This window comes from Entelurus aequoreus, linkage group LG14, assembly GCF_033978785.1.
Source record: "Entelurus aequoreus isolate RoL-2023_Sb linkage group LG14, RoL_Eaeq_v1.1, whole genome shotgun sequence".
NCBI lineage: Eukaryota > Metazoa > Chordata > Actinopteri > Syngnathiformes > Syngnathidae > Entelurus > Entelurus aequoreus.
The window spans coordinates 26,255,950-26,268,028 of NC_084744.1; the positions used below are offsets into that span (position 1 = coordinate 26,255,950).

Here is a 12,079-nt window from a genome sequence, read left to right on the forward strand (position 1 = left end):
ACAACGAGAGCACAGTGTAACAAGTCAAATTCCTTGTATTAAAATTACAAAATGATCATGTCATATACAATGTCATATTGACAACGTCCTCACCACCACATATTTAGTGGCAATCTAGGGGAAACCCTGGAGAGGATATGAAATTGAAGCAGCGCCGCACTGTGGATTGGCATTTGCTAGGGGTGTAACAGTACGTGTATTTGTATTGAACCTTTTCGGTACGGGGGTTCCGGTTCGGTTCGGAGGTGTACCGAACGAGTTTCCACAAGGACATATTAAGTAGCGTAACGCACGTTGTGTAAACAATGCACACCGAGGCACAACACACGACATGCTAGCAGCTAACGGGCTACGATATTGACCATACGTCCTCTTTTCACCGGACATGTCCTCTTACGGAGCTGTCAGGGCGGAGTTTCTTAAATGCCTCAAATGTCCGGCATTTTGAGTTAGGGTTGCGTGTATTTTCAATGTACGTTCAGGGTTAAGAAGGGGTTAAAAACAAAACAAATTGTGCGCGCAGCAGCATTCGTGAGGGAGGGGCAGAGACAGAGAGCGAGAGAGTTATGATAAACGCGCATGCGTCGCCAGGCTCTGCTTTTTATCCATAGATTTATCAGATAAAATTTTTTATTATCTATAGCAGGGGTGTCAAAAGTGTGCCCCGGAGGCCATTTGCAGCCCACAGCTAATGTTTTAAAGGCCCACGGCACATTCTAAAAATACTATTAAAATAAACAAAAACATAACAAAAGTGAAATAAAAAAGCTTAAACGTTAAAAAATGTAATTTAGAAAAAGTTGCAATGTTGATTAACAAAACAATGCTGTTTTTTTTTTCTTTCAAACTGTCAAGGCTCAAAACATAATATTGAATCAAAATCAAGTTATTATGAATTATTGACCTATCCAAGGTTCCGATTACTTCACATCAAATATACCACTAAGAAAAATATTTTTGGTGGAAGATTTTGCAAATTTGGTAAATAAATTACCCAAAAATGTATATTTTGAGGTACGTACCGAACCGAAATGTTTGTGTACCATTACACCCCTAGCATTTGCTGCAATTTTTTAAAATTCTAGCTGGTGTTCTGGCAAGACAAGCAGCACCCTCCTGGAATTCACAAACCACCTGTCTGCATGTGTTTAACAATGAATCTAGAAATGCAACTTTGCCACCCTGAGCCTGCATCCTTTAAAGTAATCTTTCAAATAAGTACCGTATTTTCCAGACTTGATAAAGCGCACCCACTAAAGTTTAGGGGGAAATTTTTTTCCTCATTATAGTTCGCAGAGATATACGTTGTGAAATGAGGTGTTTACACAGATTGTGTAAATATTTATTTAAACACCTTAATTGTTTTCAAACGGTGCCTGTAACATAGCAGTAAAACGGCTGATCAAACAAAACAGAAGAAACGAATGTTTAATGTATCATAAGATTTTCTGTTATTATAAAGCCAATAATGTTTTTTTTGCGGTCTCCTTTATTTTAAAAAGTACTTAAAAGTATCGAAATACATTATGGCAGTGGTTCTCAAATGGGGGTACGCGTACCCCTGGGGGTACTTGAAGGTATGCCAAGGGGTACGTGAGATTTTTTTTAAATATTATAAAAATAGCAACAATTCAAAAATCCTTTATAATATATATTTATTGAATAATACTTCAACAAAATATGAATGTAAGTTCATAAACATCAAATCAAGTAGGCTATTGCATTCATTACCATAAACCCAGAGTTTCCCCCATGCCATGATGGTTTGACCCTCACTAAAATGTCTGTCAAAAAGAACTGTGAAAAGAAATGCAACAATGCAATATTCAATGTTGACAGCTAGATTTTTTGTGGACATGTTCCATAAATATTGATGTTAAAGATTTATTTTTTTGTGAAGAAATGTTTAGAATTAAGTTCACGAATCCAGATGGATCTCTATTACAATCCCCAAAGAAGGCACTTTAAGTTGATGATTACTTCTATGTGTAGAAATCTTTATTTATAATTGAATCACTTGTTTATTTTTCAACAAGTTTTTAGTTATTTTTATATCTTTTTTTCCAAATAATTCAAGAAAGACCCACTACAAATGAGCAATATGTTGCACTGTTATACAATTTAATAAATCAAAAACTGATGACACAATGCTGTATTTTACTTCTTTATAAATAAATAAATATCTCTTTTTTTCAACCAAAAATGCTTTGCTCTGATTAGGGGGTACCGGTACTTGAATTAAAAAAATGTTCACAAGGGGTACATCACTGAAAAAAGGTTGAGAACCACTGCATTATGGTAAAGGAACAACACTAGTTTTTACACTGCTAAAAAGTGCACAGGAGCGCCTGCGTGGCGGCAAGAAGCGTAGAATGGTGATGGACAAAAATGTATCAAAGGAAAACAGCAACGAGGGAGGAAAAAAATGAAGGGACCCAAAAGAAAGAACAGAAGCGGTCAGAAGTTTGGAATTATTTTAAACTCAAAAGACAGACAAGTGCAGTGTAAACTTGTAACGATAAACCGTATTAATGATAACCGGGGTAAAACTCCAGACGGTTGGTATTACTGTTTAAATTAAAATTATCAAAAAACTATGATTAATAACTGCCCTTTGATAAACTCAAGACTGATTGGTGCCAGCTTGCTAGATTAAATGCTAACATAACATCAAGAAACATTAACGTCTTTCCACATAAAAAATGACATATCCCCAATTTAAACTTGTATACATTGCTGTCTGAGGAAGTAAGCTATTCAATTGTACACATTGAACCTACAAGCTGTGCCCACTTAGTGTAATCGTTCTATACAGAATATTTTTACATTCAAGGACAGCTGAACAGGGTAGGATGCCACAACACCCGCCAGAAATAATAAATAGATTTTATTTGTTACACACTTTATTTAAATAAATCGTACAAGTGCTACAGTACAAACCAATATTTTAAACCATAGAAGCTTAGTTAAAGCCTTAGACTAGCTTAGACTAAAGCATTATCAGTGAAGGATAAGAAACGCAAAACATAAAAAGTAGTGGGTTTTCTAACAGTGTTATTTATAAAAGCAAGGGGTCAAAAGATTTCAGTGTGTGTATAAGTACTTTTTGAGCACATTCAACAATACTGTGATAAATTTGGTCAACGCAGTACATTACCAGAAAGTGACCTGCGTACTTACAGTGCAAACAACCAGTCTATTTTGGCAGGCATATAACGCCATCTTATATGCTTGACTCGAATAACAAAAGTTCTAGTAAAACAGTCGGGGGCATGCGTAGAGTATTTACAGTTTGTATGTCAATGCTAACAAGTTGTTCCGTGCTTAAGTTTAATTGTTTTTAGTTTTCTTGCCCACGTATTGCAAGAATGTGACAATCAGGATAAGTAGGTTAGTTTTACTATAACAATGATACACAAGAATATTCCATTCCATTGAAATTATCCAAATGAGCAGAAATTAATTTACCTAAATAGCCAACAGTGAATGACTCTAAAACCCTGCTTCATATTGTATTTTGTGTTTTACTTAGGCCTGGGCTACATGCCCTAAAGAAAATCTCAGTTTTTCCATTTTTTGAAGAAACCATTTAATACAAATGACAGAGATAATTCAAAGTAAGTTTTTTGTAGAAACCAGTAGATACAAAAGACAGTGCATCTCATTCGTAGCAAAATTCTAATTTGTACAATGTTGTTCTTTTATAAATTGTACTTTATATTGAATCATTTTCAAATAACTAACTTAAGAGCTTCCTCTTGGAAGCAATACTTCTGTATTAAATTGAAATGTTAACAGAAATGTACATGCAAATAAATAAGTCGCTCATATTGAGATCAATTAAGTGCAAACTTAAAACTTCTGTCTTGAATAAAATAATTAAGATAAACATATGGGATGAACACACCACACTCAGTATTTGCTCTAGTATCATATTATATTATGGATGTAAAGGCGCATGTATTCATAATCTGATTTTTCAGTGGAGAATTTTTGCTGATTCAGCAAGTAGGCATGTCGATCTCTCACACGGTAGTTATGAAGAGTGTAACGGTACATGAAGTCATAATCTGACTTCACAGTACGGAACCATAGGTTCGGTAAAAAGGCAAGCTGATCTCCCACATATTACAAGGAGCGCAACGGTACATGCATTCATATTTTTCAGTATAGAAGCAATGTTATAGAGGCATACCAATTTCCCATAAGGTACACATTAAAGTGCAGGCCAGTCAGTGTACATTTGGCGTTGTGATCCACCTCCACAAGCCCAGGCAGTTTACCTAAAAGAGGATGAAAAAGCGAGGCATTCAGAGCGGGAGAGGAGATCCAGGTGGAAAAAAACAGTTCAATCCAGTAAAGAGGTGTTCTGAAAAATGTTTTAAGTGGTTGCTTCGGGGGATACATTTGACAAAAATGCAAGACAATAGGGCTGCACGATTTGGAGAAAAAAACTAATAGCGATTTTTCTCTCCAGAATTGCAATTGCGATTCAAATTAAGGTTTTTATATTCTATACAAAAAAATGCATAAAACTCTGAAAATAAAGAGTGAAGGAAGAAGACATGTTAAAATTTAGAAAATGGATTATTCATCTATTTTTTCCATTTACTGTTAATATCTGCTTACTTTCGGTTTTAACATGTTCTATCTACACTACTGTTAAAATATAATAAGCACATATTCTTCTATTGTTGACATTGTACATTTGATTTGGCTGATACTATAAATATTGATATCAATTTAATACCAATTAGGTCATACAATTGGTCATAATTAAAGTTCTGTGTCCAGGGACGTATTTCATTGGTTTAAAAACAATAAGACGACAAAAGTTTTTGTGATACTCGATTAGGTGGTGATCAGTCCAGGGTGTACACTGCCTTCTGCCCGAGTGCAGCTAGGGGAAGCTCCAGCACCCCCGAAAGGGTCAAGCAGTAGCAAATGGATGGATAAAACATATCTATGTAATCATTGTAGTATCGACTGTAGCCGGCTCACCATAATACACAGAATCTTATACTCATTAAGGACTGAGGACACCACTTAAATGATTGGTAAGGAAGAGCCTATTTTTACACATTCTCTTGTTTGTTTTAATTAGATAAACTCCCTAATCTGTCTTGTTCAGACAACTGGAAAAAACTATTTTTGAAGATACATATATTCAAAGGCATACAAAATGTAAATATTGTAGTATTTACTCAATGTGCAAAATGTTTTCTGCATAAAAAAAATAAACATTGTAGCATTAAATCAATTTGCAAAAATATTTGTGCAAATTAGAACATCAAGTAATTGAACATTTAAAGGTGAATGTAGAACAAATATGAATGTAAACACCAACTATATTTAAAAAAAAAAAAAAAACCTCGGCCTTTGTGTACAACACGACATGTGGGCAGATCGGTATTTCTGATGCTGCTTGTACACTTCCCAGACATGCAGCCCTTTTGCAGTAGGGGACATATCTCAGGGCATTCAATCGATTGCAACTGGACTGTTTGGCTTGTCTTAGAAGACATTTCGCCTCTCATCTGAGTAGACTTCATCAGTTTGTGCTCGTAGACTTAAAGGCCTACTGAAATGATTTTGTTTTATTTAAACGGGGATAGCAGATCTATTCTATGTGTCATACTTGATCATTTCGCGATATTGCCATATTTTTGCTGAAAGGATTTAGTAGAGAACAACGATGATAAAGATCGCAGCTTTTGGTATCTGACAAAAAAAAGCCTTTCCCCTACCGGAAGTAGCGTGACGTAGTCAGTTGAACATTTCCGCAAAGTTCCCTATTGTTTACAGTGATGGCGGCCAGAAGTGAGAGCGATTCGGACCGAGAAAGCGACGATTTCCCCATTAATTTGAGCGAGGATGAAAGATTTGTGGATGAGGAAAGTGCAAGTGAAGGACTAGTGGGGAGTGGAAGCGATTCAGATAGGGAAGATGCTGTGAGAGCCGGGGGTGACCTGATATTCGGCTGGGAATGACTACAACAGTAAATAAACACAAGACATATACTCTATTAGCCACAACACAACCAGGCTTATATTTAATATGCCACAAATTAACCCCGCATAAAAACACCTAGGTGTTTGTTATGCTAGCTCCAAGCTCCCGTCCATATAACCCGCCAATACAATTCAAACACCTGCACAACACACACAATCACTCAGCCCAAAGTACCGTTCACCTAACCCAAGGTTCAGAAAGCTTATATATTTAACCAAAGTTCCGTACGTGACACACACGTACGGGCAAGCGATCAAATGTTTGGAAGCGCGCGGGTGGGACCTGATATTCAGCTGGGAATGACTACAACAGTAAATAAACACAAGACATATACATACTCTTATTAGCCACAACACAACCAGGCTTATATTTAATATGCCACAAATTAATCCCGCATAAAAACACCTAGGTGATTGTTATGCTAGCTCCTAGCTACTAGCTCCCGTCCATATAACCCGCCAATACAATTCAAACACCTGCACAACACACACAATCACTCAGCCCAAAGGACCGTTCACCTAACCCAAGATTCATAAAGCTTATATATTTAACCAAAGTTCCGTACGTGACACGCACGTACGGGCAAGCGATCACATATTTGGAAGCGCAGCTGCGTACTCACGGCACCGCGTCTGCGTCCGTGTATCCAAATCAAAGTAATCCTGGTAAGAGTCTGTGTTGTCCCAGTTCTCTACAGGCGTCTGTGTATCGAAGTCAAAGTCCTCCTGGTAAGAGTCTCTGTTGTCCGAGTTCTTCGATCTTGACTGCATCTTTCGGGAATGTAAACAAAGAAACACCGGCTGTGTTGTGTTGCTGACTTCCCTCGCAAAATACTCCGCTTCGCACCGACAACTTTCTTCTTTGCTTGCTCAGCTTCTTTCTCCATAATGCAATGAACAAATTGCAACAGATTCACCAACACAGATGTCCAGAATACTGTGGAATAATGACATGAAAACAGAGCTATTTTGTATTGCCTTCAATGGGGGAGCCATACCCCTGTTTCACTGGCTACGTCATGCGCATACGTCATCATCCAAAGGAGTTTTCAACCGGAAGTTTAGCGGGAAATTTAAAATTGCACTTTATAAATTAACCCGGCCGTATTGGCATGTGGTGCAATGTTAAGATTTCATCATTGATATATAAACTATCAGACTGCGTGGTCGGTAGTAGTGGGTTTCAGTAGGCCTTTAAATTGGTCAGATCTAATATGAGAGAGGCAAAAAGTCTTCTTAGACAAACCAAACCGTTCAGTTGTGATTGATTTGAGTCCTGAGAACATTCATAGACAGTAGGATACCTAATGTCCAAGAGATCGCTGGATCAAGCCTGCCCGAAAAGCAATGACTGCCCTTTATGTGAAAGCCTGTCCTTGGAGCATCATGTTGAAGGGAAATCACAAGGGAAATCCTCTCTGGTGGACACCCCTATGTGATAGAGTTGCTGAGCAAGGGCTACAAAAGGTCAATGTCTATCCAAATCAGGTCTCACAGTCTGTAATTGATGGTAACCCTCCCTGCACATATACTATTTCATGTTCTGGTGTCTTCTCTGATTGGCCGGAGGCAGTCCGAGTCAGGAATGCTGAGTCCTTCTTCCACAGCAGTTGCAAGATGAGAAATGCCATTAGTCTGGAGGACACCAATGGAAGTAGAGATGAATGCAACTGTCCTTCTGCTTTGTTTGCTTAGGGTGCAATACGGTGAAGAACATTGTTTTAACAAATAAGCACTTGGAACGTTTTGCAATGTTCTCTGTATCGTAGCAGAGATGTCGCAATGTGCATCTATTTGTAGTGTACTAGATGTCAGTTGGACAGCTTCAAATATTTTCTTCAGGAGTCTTGCCCTCTCTACGTAGACCTGTTGGGTCACACCCTGTGTGGAGATGGCTTTTATCAGTTTAAGGAACTGGTTGCTGTGTTCTCGACAACTTACAATATTTTCAAAATAAATACTGTCACAGAAACAACGACATAAACTCTGACAAAAAGCATCAAATGCACAAAGAGACTTTTGATTAAACGACTTTAAGAGGCTGCTGATGGTTTCCATTTTTTATCAATTGCAGCTTTACTTTTTTGCCGGGCCGCAGATGGAACTGTATGTAGCCATTCTAGACAAGGAGAGAACTCACATTCCTTTTTTGGGTGGAACCACTTGGCCTCTCCAGTTTTCCACAGCATCTTCATCTGTTGGGCATGTGTTTGTGGCAGCATCAGACTCATTACAGGGGTAAGCATCCTTTTGTCTATTCTCTTCTGCAGTGAATGCAGGATCAACGGCAGAGTCTTATTTTTTGTTTAGCAGAACAAATCTGAATGTTTCCTTCGACAAAGGAAAGATGGCGAGCAATAAAACCATTCATCCTTATAGGTAAGTTATCATGTTTGAAAATACCTTGTTTTAAATTTTAGAACTTCAACCGCGGCTGAATTTTCAGTGACTGTGGTGCTCTGGAATAGTGGCACCATTATTCCTGCCCAGAGTGGTAAGTAATTTACAAGTGTTATTATATGGGGAATAATCTCAGGGAGGACGTAAATGTTATTGCGATCCCCATCATTCATGGCTAGTGAACTGCTCTCCTCACATAATTCAGTTACCCACTGTTGGACGTCAGTCTGGATCCAAACACATGCATCCACTTTTTCCTGTTCTTCACCCTTGTCATCTGGAATGGCGACACACTTTTGTGCGCTCAGGTACTTCTTGCATCTTTCTGATTAAAAGAACTATCATTACCTTAACGCCACGATAGTGATAACACGTAATAGTTATTTTGCATGCTCCACAGATAGTTATTTATAAGAAGCTTCACTTAAAGGCCTACTGAAACCCACTACTACCGACCACGCAGTCTGATAGTTTATATATCAATGATGAAATCTTAACATTGTAACACATGCCAATACGGCCGGGTTAGAATAGTAAAGTGCAATTTTAAATTTCCCGCGAAATATCCTGCTGAAAATGTCTCGGTATGATGACGTTTGCGCGTGACGTCACGGACATTTTGGGACACCATTGTGGCCAGCTGTTAAGTCGTCTGTTTTCATCGCAAAATTCCACAGTATTCTGGACATCTGTGTTGGTGAATCTTTTGCAATTTGTTTAATGAACAATGAGATAGCAAAGAAGAAAGCTGTAGGTGGGAAGCGGTGTATTAGCGGCCGGCTGCAGCAACACAAACACGTAGCGGCTACGTCGTAGCCGGTGTTTCATTGTTTACATTCCCGAACGATGACAGTCAAGCTTTACCATTGGCCTGTGGAGAACTGGGACAACATAGACTCTTACCAGGAGGACTTTGAGTTGGATACGCGCTACCGTGAGTATGCAGCTGCGGCTTCCAAACATTTGATCGCTTGCCCGTACGTGCGTGCCGCTATGTGCATGTCACGTACGTAACTTTAGGGAAATATATGTACTATATGAACTTTGCGGAGGTGAACGGTACTTTGGGCTGTGGGATTGAGTGTGTTGTGCGGGTGTTTGATTTGTATTGGCGGGTTATATGGACGGGAGGGGGGAGGTGTTTGTTATGTGGGATTAATTTGTGGCATATTAAATATAAGCCTGGTTGTGTTGTGGCTAATAGAGTATATATATGTCTTGTGTTTATTTACTGTTTTAGTCATTCCCAGCTGAATATCAGGTCTCACCCGCCTCTCACAGCATCTTCCCTATCTGAATCGCTTCCACTGCCCTCTAATCCTTCACTCTCACTTTCCTCATCCACGAATCTTTCATCCTCGCTCAAATTAATGGGGAAATCGTCGCTTTCTCGGTCCGAATCGCTCTCGCTGCTTGTGGCCATGATTGTAAACAATGTGCAGATGTGAGGATCTCCACAACCTGTGACGTCATGCTACTTCCGGTACAGGCAAGGCTTTTTTATCAGCGACCAAAAGTTGCGAACTTTATCGTCGATGTTCTCTACTAAATCCTTTCAGCAAAAATATGGCAATATCGCGAAATGATCAAGTATGACACATAGAATGGATCTGCTATCCCCGTTTAAATAAGAAAATCTCATTTCAGTAGGCCTTTAAGACCTTACAAAAAAATATTTAATCCTATTTTTTCTTTCTTTCTGACAAAACAAGGTGGTAGTTTTGCATCTTGTTTACCAAGTAAAATGTTAAACCTTCATTGATATAACTTTTCAGGTCAGGATGAGGAGAAAACAACTTTACAAGAGCTCCTAGAACAGCCAGAGAAAAATCACTCAACTTCTTTTGGGACAGATGCACCTGCATGAATCCATTCGGTCGGCCTTGTCATGTTTCTCTGACAACCTTTGCACCACTGGGAGACTGCCGTGCTGTGTCAGAACACCCTGATACACGACAATATGGGCGGGTATCCATTTGGCCTTGTCAGTTTTCTTACAACTGATCCACTTGCATCAAAACATACTGTCTGGTGAGTTTTCTTTATGAAGATCTTGTACACATGCATTTGTGTTTGACTCCAGTACTGACATGAAAACGTGTCCAGTCCAATGTCTCTGATGCTACCACTGTGAGGTGAACTGTATTTTAATAGCTGCAAGGAAAAACATTGGATTTCTGTCACCTAATTCCAAATCATCCCTTTCTTGTTTTGCTTTGTGCAGGGTGGCCAAATTGGGCAGAAGAGTTGGCTCTGGATCTCCCAAGTCCTTAAGATTTTGTGCCTGTGATGCCCTCCAGACATTTGTTTGCATCCTGCCCTCGCACAGTTCTGGGGCACACGCAAGTATCCAGACCAAAAAGGTTTTAAACAGCCTAGTGTGCAGGGAGTCATCTGTGTTTTTGATGCAGCATTTGAACACCACTAGGCTATTAATTGTAGGCTCTCTGTCACATGTTAAATGGACATGAACGTGACACTCCTTGCAGTAGCCTTTTATGTCAATGTAATTGCTGGCGATTAATAGATTGGCTCTTTTAAAAACAAACGTATAGGGACTCTTCACCGCCTTCCAAATGTGCTCATTAATACCATGAGTTCAGGTGCCAGGCTTCAACATTGTATATTCCCTTTTTTATTTTTGCTTGATACTGTTTGTCTTTGTATTCGGCCTTTTCCTAAATTAATTCGATCCATTTTCAAAAGGAACATCAACCTAAAAAGCGTGATGATTTGGTTCGTCAGAAGGAGAAGCTGAAGAATCTGTGTCATCAATCGTTGCAGGATCACTTGTGTGACGAATACAGACTATTGCTGTCCAAATGTCGTGGTCAATATACAATGTATTCAAATAAATAATTAAGTAAAATACTGAGAGGACTATAGTTTGTTTCAGTAAGTGGATAAAGTAAAATGTAGCCTTTTTCATTTCACTGAACAATGGGAGGGACACACTCACAGCCAATTAGTTAAAGGCCTACTGAAATGAAATGTTCTTATTTAAACGGGGATAGCAGATCCATTCTATGTGTCATACTTGATCATTTCGCGATATTGCCATATTTTTGATGAAAGGATTTAGTAGAGAACATCGACGATAAAGTTCGCTACTTTTGGTCGCTGATAAAAAAGCCTTGCCTGTACCAGAAGTAGCGTGACGTCACAGGTTGAAGGGCTCCTCACATCTGCACATTGTTTACACCAGCAGCGAGAGCGATTCGGACCGAGAAAGCAACGATTACCCCATTAATTTGAGCGAGTATGAAAGATTCGTGGATGAGGAAAGTGAGAGTGAGGGATTAGAGTGCAGTGCAGGATGTATCTTTTTTCGCTCTGACCATAACTTAGGTACAAGGGCTCATTGGATTCCACACTTTCTCCTTTTTCTATTGTGGATCACGGATTTGTATTTTAAACCACCTCGGATACTATATCCTCTTGAAAATGGGAGTCAAGAACGCAAAATGGACATTCACAGTGACTTTTATCTCCACGACAATACATCGGCGAAGCACTTTAGCTACAGAGCTAACGTGATAGCCTCGTGCTTAACTGCAGATAGAAACAGAAGAAATAAGCCCCTGACTGGAAGGATAGACAGAAGATCAACAATACTACCAAACCCTGGACCTCTAACCACACGGTTAATGCTGTACCGCCTGGCGAAG

General features: G+C 39.0%; 1 protein-coding gene and 1 long non-coding RNA gene across 7 annotated transcripts in view; one reads left to right on the plus strand and one right to left on the minus strand.

Annotated features, from left to right (window-relative positions):
* LOC133664641 (F-box-like/WD repeat-containing protein TBL1XR1) overlaps positions 1-12,079 on the minus strand; it is a 104,447-nt gene that overhangs the window by 49,390 nt on the left and 42,978 nt on the right. For 4 of the 6 annotated variants that reach the window (XR_009828604.1, XM_062069447.1, XM_062069446.1 and 1 more), the window contains exon 3: positions 4,196-4,283. The exons of the other annotated variants lie outside the window; for them this stretch is intronic. The gene's annotated coding sequence lies outside the window, so the exon portion shown is untranslated. The remainder of the gene's footprint in view (positions 1-4,195; positions 4,284-12,079) is intronic. 6 annotated transcript variants of the gene reach the window in all.
* On the plus strand, positions 8,290-11,077 carry LOC133664698 (uncharacterized). Its single transcript, XR_009828608.1, has 5 exons — positions 8,290-8,390; positions 8,458-8,505; positions 8,617-8,719; positions 10,187-10,442; positions 10,636-11,077. It is a non-coding gene; the product is annotated as an uncharacterized LOC133664698 (long non-coding RNA).